Source organism: Cydia splendana, chromosome 6, assembly GCF_910591565.1.
Source record: "Cydia splendana chromosome 6, ilCydSple1.2, whole genome shotgun sequence".
In the NCBI taxonomy this organism is placed as follows: Eukaryota; Metazoa; Arthropoda; class Insecta; order Lepidoptera; family Tortricidae; genus Cydia; species Cydia splendana.
The window spans coordinates 15,385,700-15,404,033 of record NC_085965.1 but is presented as its reverse complement, the minus strand read 5'-3'; the positions used below and the strand labels follow the sequence as shown (position 1 = coordinate 15,404,033).

At 37.7% G+C, this 18,334-nt stretch overlaps 1 protein-coding gene across 2 annotated transcripts in view; it reads right to left on the bottom strand.

Moving 5' to 3' along the window:
• The window catches only part of LOC134791740 (uncharacterized), a 55,984-nt gene that overhangs the window by 35,163 nt on the left and 2,487 nt on the right, over positions 1–18,334 (bottom strand). The gene's annotated exons all lie outside the window — the stretch shown is intronic.

The window sequence follows — 18,334 nt, the reverse complement described above, 5'->3', positions numbered from 1 at the left end:
GAGCCCGAAAGCCTTCCTACACACGCATTCTTGAGCCGTTCCCAGTTGTGATACGGATTGGTTCGAAAGCAAGCAGTGGGAACCGATGAAATTGTTCTACGGAGGAAATTAACATGTCCTATTCATCATGTGAACGGTATTAGAGTTTCGTTATGACGGTGCAGATCCCGATATTGTTAGGAGTGAACTCAGATTTCTTGAGGTTTGTTGCCGATCTTTTTATGTGTGATAAATATTAAAATAGAGAGCAGGTCGATGGCAGAATTACAGAATGGAAAATACCAGGCAAAGGAGAGGAAATTAATGAGGCATCTATATCATATTTCAACAGTTGGTCCAAGTACGTAGATGCTTCTGATTTAAAGACCAGTCTACCAGGATACAAAGACAGAGTAATATTTTAATACATATATTAATAGCGTTATAAAATCTAGGCACTCTTCTCAGCAATGACACGTTTAGGCTTTCGATGGCACTGCGACTCGGAGCGGTCTGTGTTGCCCCGCACACATGTCACTGTGGTTCCACCGTCACTGGTAAGGGCCTGCATGGTCTGTCTTGCAGCAGAAGCGCGGGCCGCATCACACGCCACGCTAGCATTAACGACATTCTGCGCCGGGCCTTTACCAGTGCCGGAGCACCAGCCGTCCTAGAGCCCACAGGTCTGACCAGGGACGACGGCAAACGGCCCGACGGCATGACTCTTGTTCCCTGGAGGCTGGGCCGGCCCCTAGTCTGGGACGCCACGTGTGTCGACACTCTGGCGCAGTCCCACCTCCCAGGGACCTCGACCAAGGCCGGGACGGCCGCCGCAACGGCCGAGCACCTCAAACGGCGCAAATATGCAGCCATTGATTCTGGTTGCATGTTTGAGCCGTTTGGGGTGGAGACCCTCGGGCCTTGGGGACCCGGAGCACATTCCATATTTAGGGAGCTAGCGAAGCGTCTCAATGATGCTACGGGTGACCAGAGGGCTGGGTACTTCCTTGCCCAGAGAATTGGCATTGCCATTCAGCGCGGCAATGCCACCAGCCTTCTGGGCACCCTACCATCCGGCGCAGAGCTAGCTCCCATTTTTTATTTGTAAATATCTAGTTTAATTTTAGTTTTTATTTTAATATTTAGTTTAATTATTTCGTTTTATTCTTAAATTTTGAAATTACTTATTAATTCAATAAATTATTTTTAATAGCGTTTTAACGAATCGCTACGAAAGTGTGATAAATTGATAATGGACACGTAGTCAAGCTGGAATATTAGATATCTCAGGTTTAACACGGGTTTGTAGTTATGGAGTCCTCGACGTCTTGTTCACCATCAAAATTCTAATTTAGACATAAAGTGTTTAGGAAACAGGTTTTACTGTTAGCTACTTGCAGCCTGATCAGCTGAAATCCTGTCTTATAAAATACGAGTATAAATACCTATGTATACCTCCTAGTTCTTATGGATACTATTAGGTAGATTATCTAACTCGGACTGTTGGCGAGAAGATATTGTAGTGACTATATTGAGAACGTAGATTTAATAGCGTGCGACTGTTTTGTAAGTACTCACGTATCATGTAAAAAACAATAAAACCAAAAATGTCTAAACTAGAAAACTGACACAATTTGTTCCTATTCTGCTATTTTTGATACTTTGACATAGAAAACGTATGAAAAGCTAGGTTATTTTTTTAAATAAATAAATAAATAAATATTAAGGACATTTTTACACAAACTGACTAAGCCCCACGGTAAGCTTAAGAAAGCTTGTGTTGTGGGTACTCAGACAACGATATATATAATATATAAATACTTAAATACATAGAAAACAACCATGACTCAGGAACAAATATCTGTATCATCATACAAATAATGCCCTTACCAGGACTCGAACCCGGGACCATCGGCTTCATAGGCAGGGTTACTACCCACTAGGCCAAACCGGTCAGAAGGTTATGCTTGGCCTCTCCATTTTCGTTTTTAGGAAGTTTGTAAATGAATTGAGCATAGTGGTTTTTCACGGATTAGGTACCTTTAGACAACACAATTCCCAATTTAAATCTACAGTCATTAACTTGCTATGAGCAAGAATTGTATAATTATACCCTTACCGGTAATTAATGTGTGGTAAATGTATAGGTACATACCTACATTTAAGTAGGTGCACAATAAGAAATTGTCTGAATCGACAACAGTGCTGAAGGTTGCTTTCCCAAGCCGCCTTGTTATGGAAATTCTTGGAAGGTATCTTATGACCATTCATTGGCAATTAGCACGCAGGCTTCAGACGGAATAATAGTAGGTATGCTTACATATTTTACAATATCTTTTTATCACATACTCGCCCGCTAAATTTCGTTTGCATATGTTAGTTTTGAATTTCTCCCTAGCTTTAAAAACCACCAATGAAATTTGCTTGTCAATATGTACAGTCGCGTTCATAAATCTGTATACATTATTTCACCTAATTGCAGAGGATTAAGGTGAAGAAATGTGTCCATATTTAAGAACTATGCTTACAGCATAGTAACAAGTAATGAACTAAAGACAATCATATCACTGCAAGTAAAGCCAGCGCAAAAAGCAGCTAGTAAAGCAGGTAAAACCTTGCATAAAATACAGTCTCGTCTTCATCACGCGTGTACAGTCGACGTCAAAGATATGTTAACACTGTAGCACCTTACTCCTTAGTAATAAGGCGAGCATTGAATACAAGTCTTTGTAGAGTACAATGCAGCCCATATTTTAATATTCGTTCATGCACCGGTGGCTCTCGTTTTTGCGGCGCGCCGTTGCGCCTTGTTTTGATTTGCTGGACACGTTTCGGCCGTGCCGTTATTTACGAGCACAGGTTGAACACTGGTTGTAACTACTTTTACTTTTAACAAGGGTAGTAGGCAACTAAAGTAGATATTCCTCCCTCAACGACGTACCTAACCTGACACCGAATCGACTGATGAAACAATAACGTCTGTCTTTAAAGACTTCACTACTATAATCATAATTATAAAAACCTTAAGTTGATTAAGATGCCAACAGTTTTCAAAGTCATAATGCAAAGTGCAAAGAACTACAACTAGCGTGTATCTAAAACTTATTTAATTTATGATAGAAACTTAAAAATAAGGTTTTTTTTATTATAATATCAATAGGTAATCAGCTTTGCATTGGAATTAGGGCACAGACACAGATCGTTTAAACTACACACGTAGGTACACATATACAATGTAAAACCTGCTCCAGTTTACCACAAGAAATGTGAGACGCTAATAACATGGTGTTAGTGACAGAGGTGAATTAGAGTTAGACATGAACGAGTGTGTGAATACAATCGCGATACTAGGTTGTTTATATAATTCATTCGCGAAAGTATGGTTTTATGAAGTCTAAATTGAGCCTTCCCTATGCTTTTGAATCTTAAAGCGATGCCGATGCTTCTGATCTCGGTTATTCAAACAAAATTTTCTCCGTCCGTGTGCGCCGCGAATTCCTAGGAACCGGTTGAAGACCGTGAGTACGACGCAACGTCACCTGTCTACGACGGGGTAAGAATGAGAAAGAATCCGGACGAACTGGGCCCATGGAAGATACCGACCTAATGTTTCTCCTGAAATTGCGTAAGGATTCAAATTGAAAATTGTCAGTTAACATTAATTGGTTTTGATTTGACACAATCCCACAAACCAGTTTTATTTTGTTGTTGTTTGTCTAACTATCGATTCAACTTTGTTTCGACTTATCAAGCTTTTTGATTCGTAATCATAGAGTAAGTACTTAGTCCACTCCACTCTATATTGTGTTTTAATTTGGGCACATATCTCAACTGCTGCAATTTAGTTCATATTCCTAGTCCATGTTTGCAGATCTATTCCTATGACACGATTCAGGTACATTATATGCAGCCTATGGGAATATGACATAGATAAGTATTGTATAACGTATCGGCTGTCATGTTTCGTCATCAAATCCTCTTTTTCCCTGGTAGTTAATAAGAACAATCCGAGCGCATTCCCACGAACGAACATTAATTTAGTCATTCTCACCGGCATCGGCTATCGTAATAAACCTTATGCCGTAGGCCTATGGATGTTAATGTTGATTTACAAATAGTAAAAGAGCGCGATCAGCCAACCGAGCGAGACGTTCCTTCAACTTGAGTTCGTCGATCTTTGAATCAGTCTTTCCAGTATTGGATGCTATCCGATGGGAAAATAAGAAAGGCTGATTAACACTAATTTGACGCCATTATACTTATAATTTATTCGGAAACCTAATGTGAAAGACGATACGATTTTATTATATAAAAAGTTTGCACGATGTATTATTGTCGTGCATTTTTATTGCCCCATATGCAAATTGTAGCCTACATTTGCACTTGTACCAACAAAAAAACTGCAGTGCATTTTCTGTTACGGAACAAGTATGAAATATACGGATAATTCCATATAGTAACTTCCGTTTCGTTTCCACAAATTGCCTACACGCATACTTATTGTGCGAGTGTGGACGTTTTACGGTCTTCCGTATGGAAATAAAATAAATTTTATTATCGACGGATATACATCAAGCATAGCAGGAAAATGCAAGGCAAAATAAATGCTTGATTTGCCTTTCTCTTACTTTTAACTAATTGTTTGATTTTATTGCACCTATTCAAGTAATTGTTTCTTGCAACTTACTCGAGTTAATCGAGTAGGTAGTACGAGTAAAACAAATAACTGCATATTTATGATAAGTGAATAATAAAATTAATTGGTGGTATGCAATAGTGAGCATTTTCTTACCATAGTAGCAAAAGCATACATTGTATTAATACTATACTAAATGTTTTGTAAACGTATTGACTGTTGTACACGATGATTATGTATTTCAGATGAATGAAGGATGAAACAAATCGTGAGTTGTTTTTGATCTGTGAAGGCTAATAATAACAATTCAATCCAATTATTAGGTATACCGCATAATTAGATGCAGCGTCACGCAAGAGTTGGTTGAATTATGTAAATTGTTTTAATTCCTACTCCATCGAAACAGTATTACTGTGAAAGGTCAGGTCATTCTGGCCGAATCGCACCGTTTAATAGTAATTAGTATACAATTTAAGCGTAACTTACCAAAAGCGACCTCCCTTTCAGTTGAGCGGAGACCAAAAGCAGGCCAAGGAAGTGGTCAACGGTCGTACGGTCGTGACTCGGGTCCCGGTGCAACCGTTAATGGTGTGGTGAATGAATCGGCAATTAAGCTGCCCACTTGTGTTACGGAATAGGAAGATTCATTGGTAAGAAAAGCTTTTTTACGCAATAGTTTTCATCAAACCGGCTAAAACACTGGCACTGCTAGGCTGGACATAAGACTTGCCTCTCCCATGATCTCCACCATAGGTAAGTACTTTAGTCCCTTGCCCCTGTCATCCAGCTTTACTACCTATTGAGTTCCCGCTATCTTGGGCCCGTTTCTCAAGCTTGTATGTAACTTGTAATACAAGCGGATGTCACTCTTTGACAGCTTTTGTTAGAAAGGGACTTCCACTTGTTTACTTAAGTTACAAGCTTTTGAGAAACGGGCCCCTTGTAGTCATTCCAGAACTCAGTGGTACTACTAACAATGCATTCTTAGCCTCAGCCTTTGGCAGATCTCTACGCAACGTCGTGCACCACTATACCTACCCCAGCATAAAAATCTGTTCACACCAATCACACGACACGACAGACTTACATACATGCTTGTTTCGGCTACTTTCCCCGGCGTCCCACGACGTTCGGTAATTACAAGCGCCGCCATTGTCTGGGACTTTCGCTAGCTTGTTTAGCTTTTAGCTTCTCTATTTATGTTTCTAACTAAATATTGCAATCGTTTTATGCTTTCAAAAGCAAAGAAAATACATCCTCCCATCATCTATATTCCCTGGCATATACGAAGGGTTCTTCGAGAGATAAGTGGACAGCTGCTGTTGCTTTGACTCTTTCGTTATCTAAGTACTTCCCAAGAAGCTAGGATTAACTGATTTGGTATTTGTAATAAAATCCTCATAGTTCAAGAATAACCCGCCAGTACCTATTACGTTCACAGCGATTTTACGTGAACCCATGTATGGTCAAGTCTATAAAATCGTCCATACATTTCTTCACCTTCGATGTGAAGGTGAAGAAATGTATATAAACATTTTTGTCCTTGACTGTCCATGCATTAGTGTAAGGTTTCAGTCATTATACCATCAACTCTGATTTAAAAGAATAAAAACAGGTTCTAAAGTCGTGAACTCAAACTCTCTTCAAAGTCCAGTTAATTTGGAAGTGAATATAACATGATTTCATGCTCGTGGCTCGACGTAACGCCCGTTGATATCTTTTCTATTACGGCAACGACGACCAGACGCAGTTATGTACAGTCGCCATCAAATATTATCGGAGCGGCCAAGGTGCTCACAAATATCTAAACACGCTTCTAATGTAAGGCGCGAGAGTGCGTGTTCAGATATTTTTGAGCACCTCAACCGCTCCGATATATCTGATGGCGACTGTATCGTCGTCCACATTGTTAACTGACGTAACGTAAATCTTATATCTTATTTTACAAAGACGTAAGATTCATCTTCATCGATGACCAGTTAAAAATGTTGTCTATGGTATTTTTTTCACAGATTTTAAGACTTTAGGTGCCCGTCAAGACAGCATCTTTTTCCTTATTACAGAAAGATAAGTAAAATATCTAGAGATTGTTGCGTCGATACCTACGCAATTATGGCCTAGTGAATATGCACCATCGTCCACTAAATGTAGTAATACAAGATTATTTGCAACACAAACAAGTAAATTAAATTGATTCCTTAAGAAAACGATATTATAGTCTGGGAACGTTTCCTACAAATGTATGCTATGTATAATGCATATGAAATTAATACATGCATATGTAGATTTCTCCCTGAGCCAGCTTATTGATAATTATGCAATATGCATACAGTAACTAATCTACTCGTATGGCGTCGTGATTTAAAATCTAAAAAGGAATTTAATAAAACATTTTTTGTGTTTTGGAATTTAATTAAACACTCATTTTGTTACTGATATGCCTAGAAACGACGGACCTTTTATACGCGTTATACACGTTCTTGGTGGCTCAAGCCAGCGTGTTAACCTGACTATTGTCAATAATTTTTTTTTGACCTCATGACATCAAATTTTGATAGGCACTTGAAGGCAATAGGCCTGTTGCAAGTAACAAAGAATCATGGAAATAATGGTTTCAACGAAACATATATGTTAATATGATTCTAAAAAATGGCCCAATCTCAGTATAAACTGAAGGATTATTAATATATTCAATAAAATAAAAGTGCAAAATTCTCCAATCGGCCATTTTTACTGAAACGCCAATCAGAAACGTTCCAAACAGTGACGTCATCAATCCATAACATATTTCTTAGAGCAACATAGACAACCTCATTGACAGGGTTGGGCAGTATTTCAATTACATTTATTTGAAATACGTATTTGAAATACATTTTAGTATTTTGTATTTGTATTTCAAATACTACCTGGAAAAGTATTTTGTATTTGGTATTTCAAATACTGCACTCACATGTATTTTGTATTTTGTATTTCAAATACTTTAAGCTTCAAAATACATTTCTACAAAATACATTTTTTTATTAAATTCTTTGATCCTAAAATGGAACGTTTTTTTAAATATAATGTACGACTTGTACGAGGTGCAAATATGTAGGTACAATGCGCGAGCTATTCTGCGCGGAACTTTTCTTCAACAGCCAGGGGATAGGGTCATTGCAGTAGTTTCCGTCCATGCTCTAGTTTTCGACCACTTGACAGATTAGCAAATAATATATTTCATTTTTAATTTACTATTTGCCAAATATAATTTTTATATGTAGACAGATATATTGTTTAGCTAAGGATTGAAATCAGTCCAAATTTGTGCAGCAATGTAGGTTTATACCTATTCAAATTTCGTCAAGTGGAAGAAAACTAGAGCTGGACGAAAACAAGCACAATGACCCTATAAGTTTTTAGGAAAGGATATTCGTTAAAAACCGGCCGAGTGCGAGTCGGACTCGCGCACGAAGGGTTACGTACCATAATGCAAAAAAACGGCAAAAAAAGACGGTCGTTGCTTAACTTCGGTCAAAAATCACGTTTGTTGTATGGGAGCCCCACTTAAATCTTTATTTTATTCTGTTTTTAGTATTTGTTGTTATAGCGGCAACAGAAATACATCATCTGTGAAAATTTCAACTGTCTAGCTATCACGGTTCGTGAGATACAGCCCGGTGACAGACGGACGGACGGACGGACGGGCGGACAGCGGGGTCTTAGTAATAGGGTCCCGTTTTACCCTTTGGGTACGGAACCCTAAAAAACTAAATGATTAAACAAAAAAAAATAAAAGTATTTTGTATTTTGTATTTGAAATACATTATTTTAAACACTGTAATTTGTATTTTGTATTTCAAATACCAGTCACCAAAGTAGTTTGTATTTGGTATTTCAAATACTTTTAAAAATGTATTTTGTAATTTGTATTTGAAATACGTGGAAGCCAGTATTTTGCCCAACCCTGCTCATTGACCGAAATCTATACGTGGGCACCAAAGAGTTCGAAAGGTGCAAAAAAAATGTTATTTCGCCACTAAACATTTATTACGTCCAAAAAATATTATTACACGATATAAAGTAGATATCTATTTGTTATTACTTAAATAAAATGCTAAATAATACGATATTTCAACAACAAACATTTTTAATTATTTGGCTGAATGGAACTATCATTGCCATGTTGGCTGTCGTAACTAGAAAAAATGAAAAATTAAAAAGTAAAACCGGCGTTCGGTGATTTTCACTCAAAATGTACATGTATCTAAATAATTCATCTTAAACTGCAACCGTGTGAGAGTTTTTGTGTAAAATGAGTTATTGTGATAAATTTTTGTAATGTATTTATCATCCCTAATCGTAATATATGGTGCTGAATTAACAATATCATTCGGATTCAAGGGAAATTCGTAACTGTAAGTATGTAAACAATATCTACCACCCTACCACCAACTAAATAATGACGTCACAAATGGCATGCGAGGCGTTTTCGCGCGAAGTTTAAACTAGCTATAATAAAATGCAATTATCTATGTTAAATCTTATGAGTATAACTGAAATATAGTGTTTTTCGGAACTAATACAAGTGTACCGACGATATTAAAAGGGTTTTCAAAATTTGTCATCAGGCCTATTGTTGCTGACTGTGCATTTCTTTCTACAGTTGTTAATTAAATAATCACCGAGACGTATCCAAGGATCTCAAACACAACTTCTTTCCTATACCCACCTTCCGCTTCCACCGTTAGATTAGCTAAAGCATTGTCAATGAATATGCAATATCAGCCCTATGGGACGCCAAGCGGTTAAACAATAGTTGCAAATATATGGATACCCGACCCGACCCGACCCGATCTTTGCTTTTGCGCATTCCAGTAAAAAAAGGTTTTATAAATATTCTAACAATAGTCTATTAAGATATCTACGACCTACAACATTAGGTATTAATGTCATCTCAAGATGTAAACAGTAGGATATCTATACCTAGGTAGTATAGTACCATTGTACCAATACATACCTACATAATTATTATAGGTACTGGTGCGCGTGCCTCGGGACTCGTCTCGTTCACCTTGCAATGCCAAGTGCGAGTTCTTCACCCCGAGCTTGTATGTGTATTGTGTGTGTGCTCACAATACCTTCGTTATGGTCTTATACGACGTTATATTTATATAGAGAACAGCTCTTTTGTACAAGAAAGTTGGCCCTTATAGGCTTTTGTGTTGCTGCCGACAGAATTCTCATTGGGTATAGGTATCGGATGTTGTATGTATGTAAATACAACATATATTATGGGTAGGTATACGTTAATATTTGCTTTGTAATTTGTACGCGTATACTCTGGTGCTTTCTTGAGGAAATTACTACCTATTTATAAAGGTAAGTACTTGCATATTTATTAAGGGCAAAATTTCACAAATGTCATGATATGACAAATTTTCTAGAAGCGTATTCTAAGCTTCACACATTTGTGGTTAAATCTACAAAACTGTTTACTAATCGGATTATGGGTGATATAGGTAGGTAAGCGGCTCTTCGACAATATCTAACCTATAGATTAAGTACCTACCTAAGAGTTGTATTATTACTTTATACTTTCTGTTTGACATTGCTTCCACCTGCCATCCTGTTCCCTTGACTGACTTAAATAATTTACTCCAAGATATTCATCTACAAAGATCTACATATTAGTGATACTGATAACAGTGATAACCTAACCTAACCTCTACTTTCTTCAAAACCTTCAAGCAGTTTCAACATTACCCAAAACTAGACTTTTTAATAAACACTTGTTCTCAGTTAGTTGATTTGTTGCGGTAGTTTTCTAATATGTCATGAAACACATGAAACAATAAACATTACCCTCATATTAAGATTCGCTAGACCCGAAAGTTTTGTATGCCGTTTAATGTCAAAAATGGTGACTTTCAAGTTCACTGCCATTTGTGTTTCGTTTCGAACCTTTACTAGTCACATCTACTACTTTTCCCTAGCGGTTTTCCTTACGGTACTGGTGTGTTAAGGATTATATTCCTTGTTAAAGTAAACCGCTTGTGAGGCATAAATGGCTCACACCTCACACCTGTCCTGTAGGTATCACGTTTCCTATCATCTGCCACTAAGTAATTTAACGCCATGACGTTGTGCACCTTTGAAACAATACAATGCTCTGACATAGCCTCAGGTCCAGGCTGATTATAGGTTGCTGCAGGTTGAGAAGATGTATCGCTTACTGGGTAATTAAGAGAATTAATGACTGGATCACTGTATAGTGAGACGACGAGGCTAAAGTGTCTAAACTCATCATTTTTGTGAAGATTATTGATAATTTGGGGTTTAAATAAAATTTGGATTTGCTTATCTATCAAATTAACGAAGAATCTCCCAATTCATCATCATCTGTTGTCAGAAATCAGTAACTTTCTTAGCGTCACTTGCACCATTCCACTAACCTGGCCATTATTCGATTTATAAGTGAACTAGTGACCCGCCCCGGCTTCGCACGGGTTAACAAATTACGTATACACCTAAACCTTCCTCAAGAATCACTCTATTGATAGGTGAAAACCGCATGAAAATCCGATCATTAGTTTTTGAGTTTATTGCGAACAAACATACAGACAGACGCGGCGAGAAACTTTGTTTTATAAGGTGTAGTGATATGAAATTGACATTATAATAAACTTAGGTACTTTATCAAAATAAACATTTTCTAATACAGACCGCCTGTTGTGAAGCACACTAACAATGAAAACTAAATTTAAAAAAAAAACGAGCGAACTTTATCAAAGATCGAGCCACAAAAACATCTTATGACTGACACGCATTCAGTCACATATTTTTTATCACAAATTACTCAATGAACGCATTATATTCGTCTACGATAATAGTTGTCCGCGTCTATTCTGCCGAGATAAGTTCAAATATCTTCCGTAACTGCAATAAGAAATGTATAATTTTTATGCATTTCATTTTTATAATAAAAAAATGAAAAATAAAATGTAGTTACTGCTAATATGCTAAGCTCGGATGTTTTGTCGTGAGATAGATAAGTTTCTAGCACGTGACCACTACATCGGAGTCACGCAAGAGAATGATCCTAGCATTAGCTGTAAGAGTGGTTTACTAATATTCATACAATGGCACGTGTACCAGATTGCCTTTTTATTTTTTATTAACACTAAACGTAACATTTTCATGCTACATTAAAACATCACAACAACACTAAATTTTAAAAGAAACAGAGTAAGAGATTTATATACCTTCGTGATTAGGACCTGAACACTGGACATTGATACTTAAAGACTTAAGAGACCAAAATAATTGTTAAAAAAAATTCATAAGTACTTACTTATCTAAATTGCCTTACAAGCCTCGCAAAATTAGTTCGCAACAAATGCAACAATCATGAGACACCGCGCTGTCTGAAGAAACATTAGGCAAAGATAAATCGCTGTCGAAGACATTGTGTATTAAATATTATGCATGATAATGACTAATTAGGACAGTTCAGAAATAATTAGGTAGACTATTAAGAGTATGGTCGACATTGGCCTGAAATATTGGCATAACATTGCCTACCCAAATAGAGCACATTAACTCAATGGATGTTGTATTAATTATATTAATTAAAAATAACTGGTACCTATCTATATTTTTCTAATAATTATTTGGTGTTTTATTTCGTGCACAGTGTGAAATAATTTATTTTAAGTAGAGGTAGAGGAAAGTACCTAATTATGGGCCGAAAAACGAATCCTTAAAAATAGTAATCGTAGTCAATTTACACCTCCTATTGAGCTAAAACTCCAAAGCAAACAGTGAAAGTCCGGAAAACTATAAAATAAATGATGGTTACTCGTCCAATCGTGAAAGCAATGTAATGATAGGAGATTAGGTACACTTTCAAGCTTAAGTATTATTATTTGATTTGGTAAGTTTCCGAAATATGATATAACATAGTGGCGGAGCAAATCATATTAGTGCCAGCCTATAACAGTTAACGTTACGTTACAGAATATTTTTAGGGTCTTGACCTCGAGTCACGGACGATCAACACATATAAGTACATTCTAAATTTTATCAGAGTTCCATTGTGCGCAAAAAAAGCCCTATTGTTGTATAATTTAATATACATATATGTAGTTCGAAAAGTAGGTACCTTAATAATGATTTCCTTACACGCTGCTTCCCAAGAAAACTAGCTGAGAAAGATCTTTTAACGACTACTTAATAGATTTCTAATTTCTAATAGAGCATCCATGTACCTACTTATTTAGTAACGTCGACGACAGTGGCGTAACCGCTTATAGAGCTGAGGTCCTTTGTATTTTGTATCGTAACAGACTTCACAACTAGTCGCTTCCTCGCGACCACATGTGGTTAAGTTTCCTTTCTGCCCAAGAAACTGTAACCTCCCCCAGACGCTACACTACACCACTATTACCAGCCGCAATGACGCTTGACTGCAATATCCGCACGCAGCTTGGGCAAGCAAACGACAGATTATTACTACTTACCATTACCACACGGCTATAGTATATTTTGCGAAATACGTACATCACTGACATGTGATATCAACAGCGGTGTCGCAAAAGAACCATAAAAATATTCAGAACAGAACACACATGCGTAGAAAATTGCAAATGTCCATTACTTCGCGTGACATTCTTGCCGCATCTAAAGCAGTGCCAAATTACTCAAATTATACCCCCACATATAAGTAATCCGATACTTCCGTCGATTATTGCACCACTAAGCTCTTCGAAATTATCTGTCCGTAAGAAAGCGAATGGCACAAAAAGTGTAGGCACCGTCGGAAGTCATGAGAAGTAGGTGACACCACGACGAAGAAAGCAGGTTGCTGTATTTTAATTAGCTATTGTTGACGCACTTAGTGACAACATCACGCTCACGCATCACCTAATAATCGTCTAGATGGATCACTATAACGTTTGTCAGGTTTGGCTGTGGCACATCTTTGGTATCCCCTGCTTTAATTTTGAATATTAATGTTCTTTTTACAAATACAAAAATGAGGCTATTGTAGCTAGGCCCTTTTTTAAATACCTTGTCGGTGGCAAACAATCTTGATGGCTTGATGGTAAGCGGTTACCGTGCCTATGGACACCTGTAACTTCAGGGGCAACACCCACCTGAATTCTGTCCTAGCTTAGCGTATATTGCATAAACATCGTCTCTGATTTGTTTGCTGATATTCAATATTGCTGCTAAATACATAGTATTGGTGCATTGCGTACCTACTTTATCCTCATATAAAATAAGTTAGGTACAAAGTTCGACAAGATTTCAAATATAGATAGGGTTTAATGACTATGTTTAGCCAGAATTCAATAATATAAAGCAATCAAAATATTGGATTGTAGGAACAAGATGGAAATGATGCGGTCTACAATCGCTTCACATGGTGGCCTCTTCAGACCACCCAAGTAGCCTTTGTCACAGGACGAACCATCTCTCTCAATAGTCTCAATCAATGGGACTTTCCAGACTTTTATTGCGGCATAATAAGAAATCATTAGAGTATCTATACAATCAAGTTTATTGCTTGTAACATTGTTAGGTATGTTAATTGGAAAAGTCGTTCAAGCTTAATTCTTCGTGAATAATTGTTTCGTGGTTGTAGGTTTACAAATACCTTCATCGATATGTATAACCAGTTAGGAAAGCATTAACGCTCAAATTTGGCAACAGACCTAGGTACTCATCATCATTTTTAAAAGTCAAGGAAAAGATAGGAACAGATACGTTTATAGTCCGTTACCATGAGTCTTAATGGGCCGTACACAGTCACAAACCTTCATCTTCACTCCAGATGGGTTGTATTTTTAACGTGCATAACAAACATAACATCCGGTCCCATCCCAGGTATAATAATAAACAGTCGTGTTTACTATTTGTTCTCTTCCTGTCGTGTCGGTAGTACTTTTCAGTTATTTTATCAGATTCACGTCACGATTTCTACACTATGACTGGATAAAATGATTCATTCGGGCGCCGAGTTAAATCGGATATGCAGTCAATGTCAATTGATTTAAGCGGTTAGCGGACAACCGTGCAACACGACTTTATTTTCAGCATATCCATGCCCAACATGACAACTATCAAGTAACTGTATTTTTGAAACTTCAGGGGCCGAATTCGACTCGAGAAAGTGACGATTACCTACGGGGTTTATAATAATGGTTGCCATATTGCTACTTGCATTGCATGGTATGCAGATAAGCAGTTGGCGATGTCTCGGCCGTTTGAAAGACGAGGTAACAGATCATTAGGCGACTTGACAAATTACAAAATTTTAAAGTAAGACTGAAGTTTATATTTAAGTACTTATAGGGCAAAGTATTGACGCATTAGATATTGCAAGGAATCGCCGACCCGGTGGTATCTTTTCAGACAATACATGCACACAGTATTGGAATATCCAATACCTACATCTCAAGTATCATAAATAAACTTGTAAGTGGCATACAGTCTGTCTAGTATACTTATGTAATGTTAAGAAATTGGATAGCATAAAGTTTCTCACTTTTGCGTAAAACTTTCTTTGATCTTTGCATAATGTATACCGTGGACGATGTCCAAACGAAAACCGATCGCTAAGCCAATAGAAAGTCTCCTCTCCGTCCATGCGATCTTTGTGCAACTTTAAATAACTATTACGTAGTAAAAGCCTCGTTTACATTACTTAACAGTGTGGCATTGGGCATTTCCAAGGTATGCATGTTCGCGGATCATTTCTCGGGCGTGACTTTCTCGATCGATTTCTCTGGAACTCTGATGGCTGTCGTTGCCAAATGTAAAACTGTGGTTTCATAGATCACACTCCACTGACTTGAAGTGTTTATTAGGTATGTGATTCTACCTTTTTGTTATAATGCACTTGAGTACTTAACAAAGACAATTCCTGCGACATATATAGACAATTATGTTAATGTTATTAATGTTTCTGTACTCTCTCATGTTGAGATGATTTAAATATTTCTGCATTCACAATATCCACATTCCATATGCATGTGCTTTAAAATATTACACACCTACTTATAAGTAGGTTTAATAAAACAAAAGAATGCGGACTTCGGATTTCATTAGTGGTTATTTAATTGCTCTTACGCAAGCAGGTAACTAAATCTGACAATGAACTTCAAAGGTTCGTTCACAAACCGTCCTTCTAGGGCCGAAGTTAATTTGATTCCCAGAAAGCTTTTGAGATAATAAGAAGCTGGCAGGTACAAGTTTAACGCAAAATATAGGATGTAAAGATAAAGTCACGTTTCAAAAAGATTATACAACGGCCCTGACGAAAAAAAGTCAAGTTACGCAGGTAGAGGGGTCGCAAAAAAGGCTTGAAAGAAACCAGAATGCCAGACAAAACTTTCAAGCAAACTAAGCGTGAGCGTTACCAGTTTTCGTGAATTATGCACTTTCTGAAAAGTCAACCTAAATGTAACATTATGCTGCGGCAAGTTTTGGTATTAAATATCTACCGTAAGCTGGCGACGACAGACGAGACGACACATTAATTACTTGAGGTTTTGGGCTGTTAAACGTTTTTAATTTAATTAAGATTAATATACTGTACCTATAATCATTTGTTACATTGGTACGACATACGGCCCAAGCTCTTCAAATGCGTTGTAGTATCACTCCATGTAAATTGCATTTGATGTTATGAAATTTATTCATAAAGTAGCCATGCACTTTTGCAGCAGAGCACACTAATTTTGACACCTCAAATCGTTGTCAAGAATAACAGAGGTTTTTTTTTCGAACAGGTTGTACAATAGTTTGTTAACATTTATTAAAGTACTTACTGACTGAAACTCCTCAAATTTTGATATGGCCAGTGAGTTTCTTAAGAATGTGACTCATGTTGACTCAAGTATTATGTCTGGGTGGAATATACAGAGCTCGGTTGCTTAGTCAAGTAAGACGACGAGTAGTCGGACCAGCTGCAGCCAGACTGCAGTCCGAGCAAATTTCGCACCGACTTGAACATAACAAAGTGAGGGAGTGCCATTGTAACGTCATATTTTCTTAGAAATACATAGCTTGGTCCGACTCCAGCTCTGCATCATCTGCGTGGCATTTGCTAAGTCAAATTCCTATAAAAACATTGAAAATAATGATGTTTTACGGTTCCGTACCCGAAGGGTAAAACGGGCCCCTATTACTTAATACTCCTCTGTCCATCTGTCTATCCGTCACCAGGCTGTATCTCATGAAGTCATGAACTGTGAAAGAATTTCAGATTTACAGATGATGTATTTCTGTTGCCGCTATAGGTAACAACAAATACTAAAAACAGAATAAAATATTTAAGTGGGGCTCCCATACAACAAACGTGATGTTTTTGCCGTTTTTTTGCGTAATGGTACGGAATCCTTCGTGCGCGATTCCGACTCGCACTTGGCCGGTTTTATTGACCCTCTTTAGGTACTTTGTTCTGTCAAAGTCGGTGCAGAGTTCAGCTTAGACGGACTATAACCCAATTGGGTCACCTAGTTTCTAAAAGATACCCTAAAGTCCACATCAAGATGATGCGGTAGATCAGGGGTCTCCAAACCCCGGCCCGCGACGCGTTCCAATCCGGCCCGCCGACACCGAAGGCGAGTGCCCACTGTCCGGCCCGCGGGATCCAGACTCCAGGGGTTTAGCATTCATTGAGAGGAAGAGTTCCTAACAGCAGCAACCAGATACCCTCCCCCGGCGGAAAAACCGACGGTGGCCCGCGCGAAAGTTTCTGAGGCGCAATATGGCCCTCAGGTAAAAAAGTTTGGAGACCCCTGCGGTATTAGATAACCGCTATCGGTCGTGGTTTTATTTATCACGGGGCCCTGCACGGCACGTTACTGTTACCGAATGCGTATGCGTAACGCGCACGTTGTAACGGTAACAAGGACTTGGAATACGTGATCCGAGTGGTTTTCGACGCTCATTATGTCGCTCAGAGACAAGAATTTAATTTAAATTCTAACTAATCGTCCTCAGTCAAATTTTCGCAAGAATCTAATTCTGGCAAACATTATTCAAAATTGTAAGATTTTGTGGGTATTGCTTAACTTCAAACTCGGGTAAATCCATTCGACCCTCTCAGCAAATATCTACCCTATTACCTTTCCTTAAGGGGCTACCCCACGCCAATGACCTTCGATCTGAATCCCTTAGTTTTCTAATGTTTTGTGTAGCTTATTATATTAACAGCAACGGCTTTAAGCAATATAGTATCCCATTTTTACTTCAAAGTTCATCGTCTTCGAGATATTTGGCATCAAAGTTGAACAATTTTAGGCTAAAAAACTGGTTTTCTGGCCATAACTTTTGTGTTGATTAGTTTAACATTAAAACCCTGGACACGTTTTTCGAGACGTCAAAGACGAACCCAAACTGCAAACTAGATACGAAAAAAGTGTTTTTTTAGACAATGTTTATAAAATTGATAAAAAAATAAGTATTCATTTTTTTCAAAATCCGGTGGACAAAACCGGAGATAAAAGATTGAAAAACCGGTAACCGTTTGTCTTATAAGTCTATCTGTAGTGCAAAAAAAGGAGATACGATTCAAAACTTGTCAAAAATCGATGAAAACCTCGGGTAGCCCCTTAATACCAGAATCGCATAATTTGACAGATTTACCTGTCAGTTATTTTGAATATTTTTTGCCAGGATTAGATTCTTGCGAAAATTTGAGTACAAGGACAATTAGTTAGAATTTTTGAT